At 47.3% G+C, this 16,016-nt stretch overlaps 1 protein-coding gene and 1 pseudogene across 1 annotated transcript in view; both read left to right on the top strand.

The window, feature by feature from the left end:
• The first annotated feature begins 1,248 nt into the window (after positions 1-1,248).
• LOC141055913 (uncharacterized) overlaps positions 1,249-16,016 on the top strand; it is a 430,701-nt gene continuing 415,933 nt past the window's right edge. The window contains exon 1 of the mRNA XM_073552626.1: positions 1,249-1,314. The gene's annotated coding sequence lies outside the window, so the exon portion shown is untranslated. The remainder of the gene's footprint in view (positions 1,315-16,016) is intronic.
• The window catches only part of LOC141055912 (uncharacterized), a 31,062-nt pseudogene continuing 26,200 nt past the window's right edge, over positions 11,155-16,016 (top strand).

Here is a 16,016-nt window from a genome sequence, read left to right on the forward strand (position 1 = left end):
ACACACGGCTCCGCTCCGTACACCTCGTACACACAGGGCTCCGCTCCGTACACCTCGTACACACACGGCTCCGCTCCGTACACCTCGTACACACACGGCTCCCCTCCGTACACCTCGTACACACACGGCTCCGCTCCGTACACCTCGTACACACACGGCTCTGCTCCGTACACCTCGTACACACAGGGCTCCGCTCCGTACACCTCGTACACACACGGCTCCGCTCCGTACACCTCGTACACACACGGCTCCGCTCCGTACACCTCGTACACACACGGCTCTGCTCCGTACACCTCGTACACACAGGGCTCCGCTCTGTACACCTCGTACACACACGGCTCCGCTCCGTACACCTCGTACACACAGGGCTCCGCTCCGTACACCTCGTACACACACGGCTCCGCTCCGTAAACCTCGTACACACAGGGCTCCGCTCCGTACACCTCGTACACACAGGGCTCCGCTCCGTACACCTCGTACACACAGGGCTCCGCTCCGTACACCTCGTACACACAGGGCTCCGCTCCGTACACCTCGTACACACAGGGCTCCGCTCCGTACACCTCGTACACACACGGCTCCGCTCCGTACACCTCGTACACACACGGCTCCGCTCCGTACACCTCGTACACACACGGCTCCGCTCCGTACACCTCGTACACACAGGGCTCCGCTCCGTACACCTCGTACACAAACGGCTCTGCTCCGTAAACCTCGTACACACGGCTCCGCTCCGTACACCTCGTACACACAGGGCTCCGCTCCGTACACCTCGTACACACAGGGCTCCGCTCCGTACACCTCGTACACACAGGGCTCCGCTCCGTACACCTCGTACACACAGGGCTCCGCTCCGTACACCTCGTACACACACGGCTCCGCTCCGTACACCTCGTACACACACGGCTCCGCTCCGTACACCTCGTACACACACGGCTCCGCTCCGTACACCTCGTACACACACGGCTCCGCTCCGTACACCTCGTACACACACGGCTCCCCTCCGTACACCTCGTACACACACGGCTCCGCTCCGTACACCTCGTACACACACGGCTCTGCTCCGTACACCTCGTACACACAAGGCTCTGCTACATCCACCCTGTAAACCCCTCCTGACCCCACACATAAACTTCCCCTCATCCAGCACCATGACAACCAGCACAGCAGAGTCCTGCATACACTGAGGCCCTGATCATGTGACCCCTGACTCCTCCCCTCCTGTGACCTCATCACAGGTCCTGTGCGCACAGAGCAGCCATATGTGTGGAGTGCGGCTCTGCGGGTGGAGGCTCCACACCAGGACTGTAGCAGGTAAAGACCCCAATATCCACAGGTGTCCCTTCTAATTGGGGGAAACTATCCCCTCTAATAATCCTCGGACAGTTCTGACAAACACGGGAAAGTGCCCTTTTATGGAGGGGACAGAAAGTCTGTTTAGTCACTTTAGCTCCATAGTATCAGCTCTAATCCAATGGTGAGAGAGCGATTTACCCTGAAGAGTCACAGATTGTGGGGTTGGTACAGAAATGTTATATTTAGGGTGTTTTGTGTTGTCTCCTTATAAGAATCACAATGGTTTTGTTCCTTTTCTGCTGATAGAAACAAAAAACCCAACTATGAAAGACGGGAACCAAGGAAACGTGTATTAGGCCGGTTTCACACTAGCGCTTTTTCAGCGCGCGCACGGCCGGGGGTAGCTCCGCCCCCGAGCCGGCTCTCTGCCCGGCGTGCCCGCCCCTTCCTTGTAGCGCCGCCTCCTAGCGGACAGCGGCGCCTGCGATCGGCGCACCCCATCTTTAGCATAGGGTGCGCCGATCGTGCGCAGGTCGTGCGCTAGTTGCGCTTTGACCTGCGCTGCGCACCTATGACGGTGCGCCGTGCGCGCCAAAATCCGAAAAGTTCGATTTTGGCGCGCACGGCGCACCGTCATAAGTGCGCAGCGCAGGTCAAAGCGCAACTAGCGCACGACCTGCGCACGATCGGCGCACCCTATGCTAAAGATAGGGTGCGCCGATCGCAGGCGCCGCTGTCCGCTAGGAGGCGGCGCTACAAGGAAGGGGCGGGCACGCCGGGCAGAGAGCCGGCTCGGGGGCGGAGCTACCCCCGGCCGTGCGCGCGCATAAAATGCGCTAATGTGAAACCAGCCTTAGGCTAGTTTCACACTAGCGTTTTTTTGCGCTGCGTTTTGAGCGCACATCAAACGCATTAAAACCGCTTACAAACGCTTGTAAACGCAGCGGTTTTTTGTAACATAATCGTGCGCGGTAAGCCAAAAAAACGCAGCGATTATATGCGTTTGTAAGCGTTTTGCATGCGTTTGCGTGATTATTGCGCATAATGTCACAATCACAGGATTAAAAATCATTGACCAATTAGTGACTCATACTCCACCAATTGGACAGCAGTGGGCGTGTTATTGGAATTCCTTATCTAGACCCAGATACGCTGTTGCTTGCCATGAACAAAGGGAGAGAGAGACAGCGAAGACGGCAGCAGCGGCGTTTGTGGATTCATCCTATTGTTGAACTCCAGGAGAGCCGTGGAGCGTACCACACCCTCTACAGCGAGCTCCTGGCAAACCCGGATACATTTACGGATTACACTCGGATGTCCCAACAAAGCTTCATGTATTTACTTGGTCGTGTACAAGATGTCATCCGTAGACAGGACACACAGCTCCGTCATGTGATTCCTCCCAAGGAACGGCTCCTGGTCACATTACGGTACGTAACCACTGACTGCATGATAGTATTGGTTCTTTGATGTACTAGTATATTCTGGCAGATTTCTTGATCTGCCATGTACTTAACAAAAGTATGCTGCATTGTTTTGAGGCCATTTTTTAAAGAAAAGGATGCATATTTATTTATTGGTGTGCCCCTTTTTATGTTTTTTTTTTGATGTGTTAAAAATCCCTATATACAAATATAAATTCTTGTTGTTTCTTTGTGTCCCAGATTCCTGGCTACTGGAGAGACCCTCTCTTCTCTGCACTTCCAGTTCCGTCTTGGAATACCCACCTTGTCTGGAATAGTTGCATACACCTGCCGGGCTTTGTGGGACGTTCTCTTCCAGAATTTATGCCCCTGCCCACCATGGAAAAGTGGATTGAAAATGCAGAAAGATTCTGGACAGTGCAATTTCCCTAATTGTTTGGGTGCAGTGGATGGGAAACACATCAGGATTATAAAACCCAAGAGCACTGGATCAGAGTACTACAACTATAAAAAGTTCTTCTCTACAGTACTAATGACCATTTCTGATGCAGACTGTAAGTTTGTTGCAGTGGACATTGGGGCATTTGGCCATGGGAATAACTCGCGGGCTTTTAAGAACTCAGACATGGGATGGAGGTTGTATGGCAACCAGTTCAATTTCCCCATGCCACGGCCTCTTCCCAACACCGAAGGTCCGCCACAGCCCTTTGTAATGGTTGGGGATGAGGCATTCCAGATGTGCCAACACCTGCTCAAACCCTACTCCAGCCATGACTTGGACCACACAAAAAGAACTTTTAATTACAGGTTGACCAGGGCCAGAAGAACTGTAGAATGTGTCTTTGGTATACTAGTGTCCAGATGGCGAATTCTCTTCACAGCCATTAATCGTAAACTAGAAACTGTGGATGAGGTGGTGAAGGCCTGTGTTGTTCCTCACAATTTTGTGATGGATAGAGAGCACCCTAATTTTGAACTAGATGATTCCTCACCTAACCCCTTGCCTGAATTTAATCAGCACCCTCTACGGTCATTCGTTGAAGTAGGGCAAATGAGGGACCAATTTGCTGCCTACTTCACCTCTGATGTAGGACGGGTGGAATGGCAAGAGCAAATGGTGTAAATTTGTTTGTGTTGTGTATGTTAATAAAAACCCTGTGTTTATACCTGTATTGTTTTTTCTTCAAATTTCAAAGTATTGTACAACGCCAGGTTCATTACCATATGACGAGTATTTTCTACATCATCTCCTGTTTGTAAACACACATTAAATAGAGGATGAGGTTATTTAGAAGGTCTATCTATAGTAATAAATGCCCTAAGCAGCTTCCGGTTGTAACAACTTCTGTCCAGTTGTAACCGGTGACGTCACCGCACACCTCTTTCCATGTTAACCCTCAACACACCACTCCTCCTCAACACACACACTCCTCTCACCTTTCACCATCTCCACTCACTCTTTCACTCCACATACAACCCTTTCTCTCACTCCGTCTCTCATACTCACGCCGTCATCGCCGCTGATCCACGATCCCCGACATCTTCCGCCGGCGCCATCCTGGATCCAAACGTCCTCCACGCCAGCGACATGTTCTTGCGGCGACGCCAATTTGGATCGGTGAAATCCCACGATACTCAAGATGGCGTCGCCGCAAGAACATGTCGCCGGCGTGGAGGACGTCGGGATCCAAAATGGCATCGGCGAAAACTCGCGAGATTTCGCCGACGTCATTTTGGATCCCGACGTCGTCCACGCCGGTGACATGTTCTTCCGGTGATGCCATCTTGAGTATCGCGGGATTTCACGATACTCAAGATGGCGTCGCCGCAAGAACATGTCGCCGGCGTGGACGATGTCTGGATCCAGGATGGCGCCGGCGGAAGATGTCGGGGATCGTGGAGCAGCAGCGATGACGGCGTGAGTATGAGAGACGGAGTGAGAGAAGGGGTCGTATGTGGAGTGAAAGAGTGAGTGGAGATGGTGAAAGGTGAGAGGAGTGTGTGTGTTGAGGGTTAACATGGCAAGAGGTGTGATGCTATCGCATCCTCCTGATGCGACAGCATCGGGCCATAATCTAGTCTATAATAACCGTGGATTGTATTCCAAACAGTTAAATGATGTTAAACACCATAGTAGATTAACTGATAAGGATACTAATCAAGGTAACAATAGATAGGCCTTGCAATCAACACCATCCTCTATTACGTCTTACCACAGCAAAGACACGGAGGGCATGTAAAAAATGCACGTCATATAGATTTTTCTTGTTTGCAAATACATATCTCCAAGATTGACACAGGAAACGTGTCATTTCTGGAGCTATGTGTTCACAAAAAAGAAAAGTGTACGGTGCAGTGTGTTTAGGCCGCGAAAGACACATTAAGGCTGTGTGCCTACGATGCGTTTTGTTAAGCGTTTCCGCAGCGTTTGTGCCGGATCAGACGCTGCAGAAATGCTTAAAAGATGCATCAAATTAATTAGCATGCCTTTTTGGCTTTTTGTGCCAATGCATGCGTTTTAACCGCTCAGGAATCGCTTAGCGGCTAAAAACGCAGCATGCTCATTAATTCCCGCATTGCTCAGCGTTTTTAGCCATCCCCAATGTTCCCACAAATCGTGTGTCAAAAAACGCGTCAAGAAACGCGCGGAAAAGACGCGCGTTTTCTGGGAAAGGGGATCCTTTTCCTGAGCGTTTAAAAACGCTAGCGTGGGCACATAGCCTAACCAAACATTATTTGAACACAAAATATTCAATATTTATTTTTTTAAATTTTCTTTTCACTTATTAGAAGGATGTTTGGGCGAAGTGTTGGATACTTTGGGGGTGTGGAGAAAGGAGGAACGGCTGGAAACTGAGTAAGGGGTTCTAGGTGAAGGTGCTACTAAATTACTGGGGGAAGGAAGGTCAGGCATGATAAAGGAGGAAGGTTGTGAAACATTGGAAGGAGAGGGGGGATTGAGTAAGAAAGTCTTTTGCTTTTTCTTCTTTGGGGCAGGAGTCACCTGCCTGGACCGACTACCACCGTGTGACCGCCTTCCATGACTTGACCGCCTAGAGCTGTTGGTCCGTGGACGATTTGAAAAAAAAACCCAGAATGAGGGTCTCCCCTAGGGTGCTCGGTGGTGGCGCTGGCGGTGCTCCTTGAATGTGAAATGGTGGTGTCGGTGCTCATGGAAGGTGAATTATGCCCGGTGCTTCTGGTGGGAGAAGTGTGGGCGGTGAAGTGGTGGCGGTGCTCCTCTGATGTGGAGTTGTGGTGGTGCGATGAGGAGGCGAAGTGTTGGCGGTGATCCTCTGCAGAGTAGTGGTCGCGGTGCTCCTATGAGGAGATGTGGTGGTGGTCCTCTGAAGAGTGGTGGTTGGGGTGCTCCTTGTATGGTGCGGAGTTGTGGTGGTGCTCTCATACATTGGAGAAGTGTCGGTGCTCCGATCCGGAGATGATGTTCTTTCTGTGCGAACAGGTGAAGAGGTGGTGGTCCAACGAGATTTAGCGCTGGAGGTGCGCCAAGATGTGGTAACGGTGGCAGTACTGGTGCTCCAGATAGGAGCAGCACATGACACGGTGGTGGCGGCGGGGGTGGAGTGTCCAGCAGCACTCGACATTGGTGTGGTTTCTTTTTTTGCATGTTGGTTTGTGGCTGACCACCACTTTTGCCGTGCGCGCTGGGTTATGTTCGCCATTTTTTCTGTGTTCACTGTGATGGATCTAGGCTGCTGTGCACACACACAGCAGCCCCGCCCTGCCCCAAGCTTTATTTAATTGTGCACCTGTGTCTGAACCTGCATTGCCCTTCATCTATGTTTGCTGGTCAGGCAATGTGTGGAGGCTAAACCTGACATGTCTGCATTCAGACCTGGTTGGCCTTCATCCGCACTTGCTTTTTCTGGCTTCATGGGAGCGATCCAGAAATGCTCAGGTACGGATTGCACTTAAAGTGGTCTTGCTTTTAATGTATCTAGGAGGCCGTAATGGCACAGTGTTTATTAAAAACGTAGAGTAGGACCCCCCACATGAGATTGCCTTGGCGCGGCGGGGTGGCTCAATTGAATTGATCAATTTTTTTGCCAAATATCTCATTTTGAATACAGTTAGATATTATGTGCATATGCACTTTATGTTATGCGTTCTAACCTTAAGCAGCGCTGGCTTCTTTTCTTTTTTTTTTAGTGGTGCCCGGCTTGGCTAGGAATGCAGGTGGCTGTTCAGTGATATGCAGCAGAAGTCGGTACTGTGGTGAAGCGAGTCAGTGGTGGCACAGGTGGGAATGACAACACTGACTGCTGCACGTACTGATTCTGCTGCATAGCCTGCAAGTAAGCAGTGTTGCAGGTGTGTAACAGTCAGCTGTTGCTCAGGACTAAGGTGATCCACCATGCCCCGTTCAATTTTACTAAAGAAATGGTGGGCTGGTCTATTGAGGTCGGCCTCCAGCCGGTCAAGGCGCTGTGCGGAAGAGTGAAAGAGGTGTTCCATGTAGTTAAAACCACGTTCCATTAGAGAAAATCCACTTTCCACTCTTTCGGTCAGCGTCTTGAGACTGGCATGAAAGACCTCGCTCAAGTACATGAACTCGGGCAAGACAAGCCTGTCCAAGGCCCTCTGCCGCTGGCGGTTAGTGCCCGCATAACCAGTGGCAGAGACCTGGGACAGGGGAACACCTGATTGACCAGCTTCCTGGTCACCAGCTGTCTGTGTTGCTGACCTGCAACTTGCTTCCTGGCTGTCGGATGGCTGGGACGGGTCCGAGGTCGATCGATGAAGAACCGCTCCCGGGGCAGGTTGCAGGGTGCTGCTCCAGGTGCTGTGGAAAAAAAGGTAAACATTAGTATCCAGCATTAACAAGACGGATCAGCTGTGTAATATAAATTAGGGTTAATCCAAAAAAAAAAATACTTAAGCTCTGGTGGCAAGTACTGGTCGTAAGAATTCCAAGGCGCGATGATAGCGGTACTTGGTTCTTGTCCTTGCAGAAGAGCCACTGCGAACCTGTCCCTCAGCACGAACATCAGTGTTGAAACGGTCCTTCATCGAGCGCCAACGTGTGCGGACTTTGTTCACTGTTGAAACAATGGAAAAGAAAAAAAAAATTAGGTTGTACCACAATTACCACACACACCTGAGTTAAGTTGTCATCAATGCTGAATCCCCAATAATTCAAATAAAAATGCATTCACTATTGAACCAGAGGACACTTGTGTTTACTGCAAGAAGATCTCTTGCAGTAAACACACATGTAGCATCAGGATCAAGAGTGAACCATAAAAAATATACAGCATGACAATACACAATGCGTACACTATTGAACCTGGTCTCAGGATCAAGAGTCAATGCAGCATCACACACCATAGAAATACTTACTGAATGCCTTTTTGACAGTTGCAGAGGCACTGTCCCAGCCCTCCATCATTGCTGCAGCCACTTCATTCCATAGCCGCCGGGTCACCACAATGTCCTTGTACTGCTGGTCACGGCTGTCCCACAACGGCACACGCTCCTGGACAAGGCTGATGAGTTGCTCATTGTCGAGATAGACGTCCTCATCCCGTTGTGGAACCTAGAAAAGAAATACATTTAGAATCTTTGCATTTATGGCGAGTGATATAGAAGAAAAAAAAAGGGGAGAAAAGCAGGACAGAAAAAACAGAATCCAAAATATTTTTTAAAATTAAAAAAAAAAGGAAAAAACATTCCTACTGTGCGTCTCCTTCCCGCCGTGCTTTGTGTACGCTGCTCCGGCTGGTCACCCTCACTTGGCTGGTCCGATTCTGAGGTCTGTAAAAGAAAAGAGATAATTAAACATTTGGACAGGCAGGTATACTTCACAAAGGCAGCAAACTACTCACCTCACGCTCTGCGTCTGCCAATTCTTCCGGTGGTGGTGAGTATTCGGATCCAGAAGACATTCTATCAAAAGCAAAAAAATAAAACATTAGTACACATTACACTGTGTTCCAAATTATTATGCAAAAAATATTTCCTCATATTTTCTCTAAATTAACTATATGAATTGCAGTCATTGTTATTTTCCAGTCATCTACTATTCTAGTATAATTGCAATGTTTTTGAACAAACTGCCTATGAAAACAGTATATTTTTAAAAGTAATAAACACTCAAAATGCATGTTCCAAATTATTATGCACAGCAGAGTTTTCAAACTTTTTATTTTTATGTTGAACAAAAAAATGGTCAATTGTGAAATTATAAGCATTATCAGCTTATTACAAAATGAAATCAAACAGTTTTCAAGTCAAAACTTTATTCTAGGTGATGTTACATTTGCACATAGGACCCCTTGTTGGAAAGAAGCTTCTGAACTCTCTCGTCCATTGAATTTGTCAGTTTTTGGATGGTTTGTGCTTCAATTGTTTTGCATGTGGACAGAATACCCTCCCAGAGCTGTTGCTTAGATGTGAACTGCCTCCTGCCATCATAGACATTCCTTTTGATGATGCTCCAGAGGTTCTCAATGAGGTTGAGGTCAGGGGAAGATGGTGGCCACACCATAAGTTTGTCCTCTTTTATGCCCATAGCAGCCAGAGATGCAGATGTGTTATTTGCAGCATGAGACGGTGCATTATCATGCATGAAAATGATCTTGCTGCGGAAAGCACGGTTCTTCCTCTTGAACCATGGCAGGAAGTGCTGTTTTAGAAACTCCACATAGATTATGGAGTTCATCTTTACCCCTTCAGGGATCCTAAAGGGGCCGACAATCTCTCTCCCCATGATTTCAGCCCAAAACATTACTCCACCTCCTTGTTGGCGCCTTAGCCGTGTTTTCATGGGGTGTCCATCAACCAGCCATCCTCCACTCCATCCATCTGGACCATCGAGCGTTGCACGGCACTCATCGGTGAACAAAACAGTTTGGAAGTCAGTCTTCATGTATCGTTTGGCCCACTGGAGCCGTTTCTGCTTGTGTGCAGTGGATAGAGGTGGTTGACAGGATGGCTTACGCACAGCTGCAAACCTCTGAAGGACCCTGCATCTTGTTGTTTGGGGGACGTTGGAGGCACCAGCAGCTTCAAAAGCTTGTCTGCTGCTATGACAAGGCATTTTTGCAGCTGCTCTTTTAACCTGACGCAATTGCCTGTTGGAAAGAGTCCTCAATTTTTCCTTATCAGCACGCACACGTGTGTGCTGGGAATCAGCTACATACTTCTTGATTGTGCGATGATCACGATGAAGTGTCTTGGCAATATTGATTGTAGTCATGCCTTGACCTAAATACTCCACAATTTGTTGCTTCTCAGCAGCCGACACATCCTTTTTCTTTCCCATTTTGGCAAAAAATGTAGGCTGCTTAATAATGTGGAACAGCCTTCTTAAGTAGTCTTGCCTTTATTTGGACACACCTGCCAAACTAATTTGCACAGGTATCTGCAATTGCTTTCAGTGATATAAAGAGCCCTGACACACATCACCATCAATGAGTTTAAATGACAAACAAAAAAATTCTAACCTTATCACTCCTAAACTCTTTTTGCATAATAATTTGGAACACAGTTTATATATTTGAAAGCACAGGCTCACAGAAAAATTATACTCACATAAAAGCTGCTGTGATCCCAAATATGATCTCTGGCTGGGTGGGTGTCTTTTCTTCTTGCAGTATGTCTGGAGAGTGATGATGTGGCACTACAAAGCCCTTCTTTTATCTCCCATGCTCCAAAACAATGTTTCTTGTTGAGGGGCTGGATTTACACAGTGTCTAGACATTGTTTACTCTGAAATCGCACGCGCTCCCAAAGCGCTGACATGCGCGCTATAGACTGTAATACTATTTTTTTGCGCATTGCGTGCGCTGACGCGTGCATGTGCATTTTTTACGACATTGGGCGGACGAAAAAATGCAACATGTAGCGTCTGATCGCAGAAATGGAAAATGCGCAGCGCACTGAAACACTGAGGCCTGCGTGCAATCGCTAGACACTGCGCACGCCATTTTAAAGATAGGTGACAAATGCGCGTGCGACCGATAGCGTACAATGCGCTGCGCGATAAAATGCAAGTGTGAAACCAGCCTTACTCTCATAGTACTGTTATCCCCCCACACACAGTATTGTCGGGAAACATTCATATAGATGGCCAGTGGTGATGGAGTCAGTGTCGGACTCTGGACAAATATGTGTCTAGAGCCGTAGTAGAAGATGAAGATGTCGTCCTCATCATGAAGTAGTTATTTTTCATGTCCCGTGTAATGAATATCTCCTGCAGTATTGCTAATGCCGATTCCAGTGTCAGTAAATGAGACGAGAATTAGCGTTATGGAAGATGAGTCTATGAGAAACGTATTCAGCTGCCGACTCCGAGGAAGAAACTGCTTGTTGTCTGTGGCCTAAAATACATAGGTTTTATTAGATGTCAGGGGGATAAAGGGGAATGTTGTAAATTGAGAAAAATATCATTGGTGCTTGGGTCCCCACCAGTCTCTGTATTTCTTGGTCAATCCCAACAAAATTCCTTCAGCCAATCAGTTGCTGAAGCAGTGAGTAACATAGTCAGTGATTGGGAGCATGGAGGAGATGTCATAGTGTCATAGTCAGCAATTCAACTTATGTTCCAGTCCATACAAGACTAGAGAATACAACATCTACACGTTCTATCTCCTGATATGTTTCCTTTATTATCTCCAGTAATTGTCTTATTACTCAGGATTTTTATGATGTTACATCGGCTCATCTCCTCATTCAGGTCTCTACAATATCGGATCCTCTAAGTGAAGATCTTCTATATCAGACATTTTTTCTGAATTACCCATTTTTTGGATATGGACAGAGACAAGATGGCGGAGAGGATATTACACCTCACCCTAGAGATCCTCTTCCGGCTTACTGGAGAGGTGGGAGATTCTGATGACGTCACATTACATCATTCTTATCTATGGGAATAACAGATGGACAGAACTGGAGAGGTGAGGACTCTGGAAATGTCTATAGTGAGATTTATTAATGTGTCTCTCCTCAACCAGGATTACACAGTAGTGAAGAAGACCTCTAGTGAGCCCTGTCAGGACCCTGTGTGTGAGGAATGGGGAAGACCTCCAAGTCCAATCACAGGGCCTTCACCTCACCCCCAGATACATGAGGACCTCAATGTCCAGAAGATCCTAGAACTCATCTACAAGATGATTGAGCTGCTGACTGGAGAGGTGACACTGCTGGGAATGCTGGGACATTCTACCATAACACTATGAAGGGATCGGGGGATGACGGTATCCTTGTATTTGTCAGGTTCCTATAAGGTGTCAGGATGTCGCTGTCTATTTCTCCATGGAGGAGTGGGAGTATTTAGAAGGACATAAAGATCTGTACAAGGACGTCATGATGGAGGTTCCCCAGCCCCTCACATCACCAGGTAATAGACAGGACTAAATACACATGGCCTATAATTATCTGTATGTAAAGAATAAATTCAGTCCCTGTTTGCGTTTCCTCCAGTTCTATCGAGTAAGAGGACAACACCAGAGAGATGTCCCTGTCCTAGACCAGGTCCAGTCTTTCTGGCCAAACTTTGCTTTTATGAGATCGACATTAAATGTGCACTAAGGGCTAGTGTGTATTTCTGTACAATAACAACAGTTTCCCTTTATCATTTTAATCTTGTGCCATGATATACAGTTGCTTCTCACAAAATTAGAATTTACTTTAATGACTTTTGGGTTTTCATTGGATGTAAACCATAATCATCAACATTAGCAGAAATAAACACTTGAAATAGATCACTCTGTTTGTAATGACTATATAATATATGAGTTTCACTTTTTGTATTGAAGAACTGAAATAAATTAACTTTTTTGGTGATACTCTAATTTTGTGAGAAGCACCTGTATCTCTAAGCTGTGTTTGGCTGATGGCTGTAAAATACATTTAGTCACGCCTTCAGGAGATGTGTTGACATGGCTCCAGCCCTGGTTTCATGGATTCACGCCACCTCATCAATTACAATCTGTTTTTGATCTAAAGGAATTCAGCTTACTGCACAATTTCTCCTGAAATGGAGAGCACTAATACTTTCTTTATTCTTATCTTTGATAATGTAATATTTATTCTAGAAACTCATCAAATATTGGCCCTTCCGATAGTTTAGATTACCGAGAGCCACCGAGCCACATACTGTAATTACCCCAGAGAGGTTTCACCACTAGTTACTCATTTCTTACTGATGAAGATTGTTTTATTTGATCATTTCAGTAGATGTGTTATTGTCTATACTCAGTTTTTGATTACAGTAGTTAGTTCCCAAAATACTCTGATAATTACTTAACGCAGCCAGTTTTGTGCTCGTAATCAGGACTTTTTCATATCTGACGTGTTTCACTTTGTGTGGTGATAATTTTGGAATTCTTCACAAAATATAAGCCCCAATTTTTCACTTTCCCAAAGGGGAATAGCAAATGGACCTCACAAATTATTTTACAACTTTTATTGAATCCGACAATACCCTATGTGGTACTGCGTCTCAATCGGCTGGACACAAAGGTATTAACAGACACTGTCTCTTTAAGAACGTTCTTGGTTTATTGATGCAGCATTAACCAAGCAGGGAAAAATAAACGCGGCCCTCTGGGCAAAACAAAATAAGAGGAAGAAAACGCAGTCCTTTTCCAGCTGGTTCAGTCCGCTCATAGGTATAGTGTTTACGGTACAGGTCCATAACATGCCACACGGGCACAAACACTTTCCTGGCGTGTTTCCTCTGCAGGTACATTGCACACGGCTGTCTTGCAAAGCCCGCCACTTAAACCTTAGACCATGTGACTCCTATCGATCATGTGACTGGCCACACGATTTTGATATCACACAGGACCTGTCAGTAGCATCTTCCCACCCACTCTATAGATGCCCACATAAAACCAGCCCATGCATGAAACTTTAACTTTACCCTCACAACACGTAGTGTGCTGGAAGAAAATATTCTAGTTTTACATCACTGCCGCCATTAAGTGCAGTGACACACATCTCCCTTCCATTACTTTACCAGTGACTTTGTCTCATATCCCCCCTGCCCAAAGCCGGGGATTTTGGCACCATCACTGGCTAAGCAGGGGACTTCCGACAGGGCATCTGCGTTTCCATGCAACTTCGCTGACCTGTGCTCCACATGAAAATTGAAATCCTGGAGTGCTAAAAACAATCTAGTCACCCTGCATTCTTCCCCTTCCTTTCCCTCATCCATCTCAGGGGCGCATGATCTGATACTAGCCTGAACTTACGGCCTAGCAGGTACTACCTTTATGGCCAAGCATTCTTTTTCAATGATGCCATAGTTTTTCTCACAGGAGGAGAGCTACCTACTAAGGGACGAACATCCAATCCTATACCTATCTATTTCCTGGGACAACACGGCTCCCACCCTGATGTCAGTGGCATCCGTCTGGAGCACAAACTCCTTAGTGAAATACGGTGCGACCAAGACCGCCTGTCTGCACAGGGCGAGCTTCAACTCCTGGAATGCCAACTCTGCTTCAGAGGACCACCTGACCATCGATGTCCTAGTGCCCTTGAGCAGATACGTCAGGGGTGCTGTTTTCATGGTGAAATTTGGAATAAATCGCCGATAATATCCAACAATTCCCAGAAACGTCCTAACCTGTTGCTTGGAAATCGGCTGTGGACACTTTTGGATTGCCTCCACTTTGTCTATTTGTGGCTTTATCTCGCCTCTTCCAACGATGTAGCCCAAGTACTTTGCCTCTCCTTTCCCGAGAGCACACTTTGGGTTTATAGTAAACCCTGCCTTCCTTAATGCATCCAGTACTGCCTGGACCTTCTGCAGGTCACTTCCCCAATCCATACTGAAGATTACAATGTCGGCAAAGTAAGCTGTCGCATACTTCTTGTGAGGGAATAGTATCCAGTCCATAGCCCTCTGAAAGGTAGCTGGGGCTCTTTGTAGATCGAATGGCATCTGGGTATACTGAAAGCACCCGTCAGTTGTAGAGAAGGCCATCTTCTCCTTGGAAATTGGAGACAGGAGAATTTGCCAGTACCCTTTCGTTAGGGTTACTGGCAAGGTTGTCCAAGGTTGTGATGTATCTGGCTGACTCTAGCCTCTCAATAAGCTCATCGACTCGGGGCATCAGATATGCATCGAACTTGGATACCTTATCTACCTTCCTGTAATCATTACAGAAGTGCCACTCTCCGTTCGGCTTCGGCACAAGGACAAATGAGCTGGACCAGCCACTCTTTAACTCCTCGATGATGCTCAAGCTAAACATTCTCTTCAACTCTTTGGAGATCACCTTGCAGCGAGCTGCAGGAATCCAATACAGCCTTTGTTTCACCCTCACATACTGTTCAGTCAGAATTTTGTGCTCCACAACCTGTGTACATCCTGATACTCCGAAAACAGGTCTTGGTTCCGCTGAAGCAGCTCACGGCACTGTTGTTTCTGGGCCGGCGAAAGTGTCTTTGCCACTGTGACATCCTCGACCTTGGTTTTAGGATAGGTTGCTTCTACCAGATCCCTTTCTCGCCATGGTTTGAGCAGGTTGATGTGGTACACTTGGTATGGCTTTCTTCTCCCTGGTGGGTGGACCTTGTAGTTGACGTTACTCAACTTCTCAACCACCTCATATGGCCCTTGCCACTTGGACAGGAACTAACTTTCCACGGTGGGGATCAATACCAAAACCCGGTCTCCAGAGCTAAACTGTCTCAGCCTCACGGCTCAGTTGTAGACCCTCGCCTGGGCTTCTTGTGCTTGAAGGAGACTCTCCTTCAGAATTGGCATCATCCTTGCGATCCGGTCCCGCATTTGGGCCACATGCTCAATGATTCTCTGGTGGGGTGTAACTTCTGCTTCCCAGGTCTTCTTTACAACATCTAGAAGTTGTCCATATAAAATCTCGAATGGTAAGAATGCCATAGAGGCCTGTGGGACTTCTCTGATGGAGAACAGTAGGTATGGCAGGAGGCAATCCCGATCTCGGCCATCCTTCTCCACGACCTTCTTCAACATGGACTTCAAGGTCTTATTGAATCTCTCTACCAGGCTTTCTGTCTGCGGATGGTACCCCGACGTCCTAAATTGGGTAATCTGGAGGGCCTTGCACAACTAACTCATTACCTTGTACATAAACGGTGACCCTTGATCTGTCAGGATCTCCTTCGGCATGCCCATCTGGGAGAAAATATGGACTAGGTCTCGTGCTATACTCCGGGCGGAGGTGTTTCTCAGAGGTACCACCTCCGGGTACCACGTAGCCTAGTCCATTACCACCAGGATATATTGATGACCCCTGGCGGACTTAACTAAGGGCCCGATCAAGTCCATGGCAATCCTGT

Source organism: Dendrobates tinctorius, unplaced genomic scaffold (genome assembly GCF_039654945.1).
Source record: "Dendrobates tinctorius isolate UK_male_01 unplaced genomic scaffold, ASM3965494v1 ptg000192l, whole genome shotgun sequence".
Taxonomy (NCBI): Eukaryota; Metazoa; Chordata; class Amphibia; order Anura; family Dendrobatidae; genus Dendrobates; species Dendrobates tinctorius.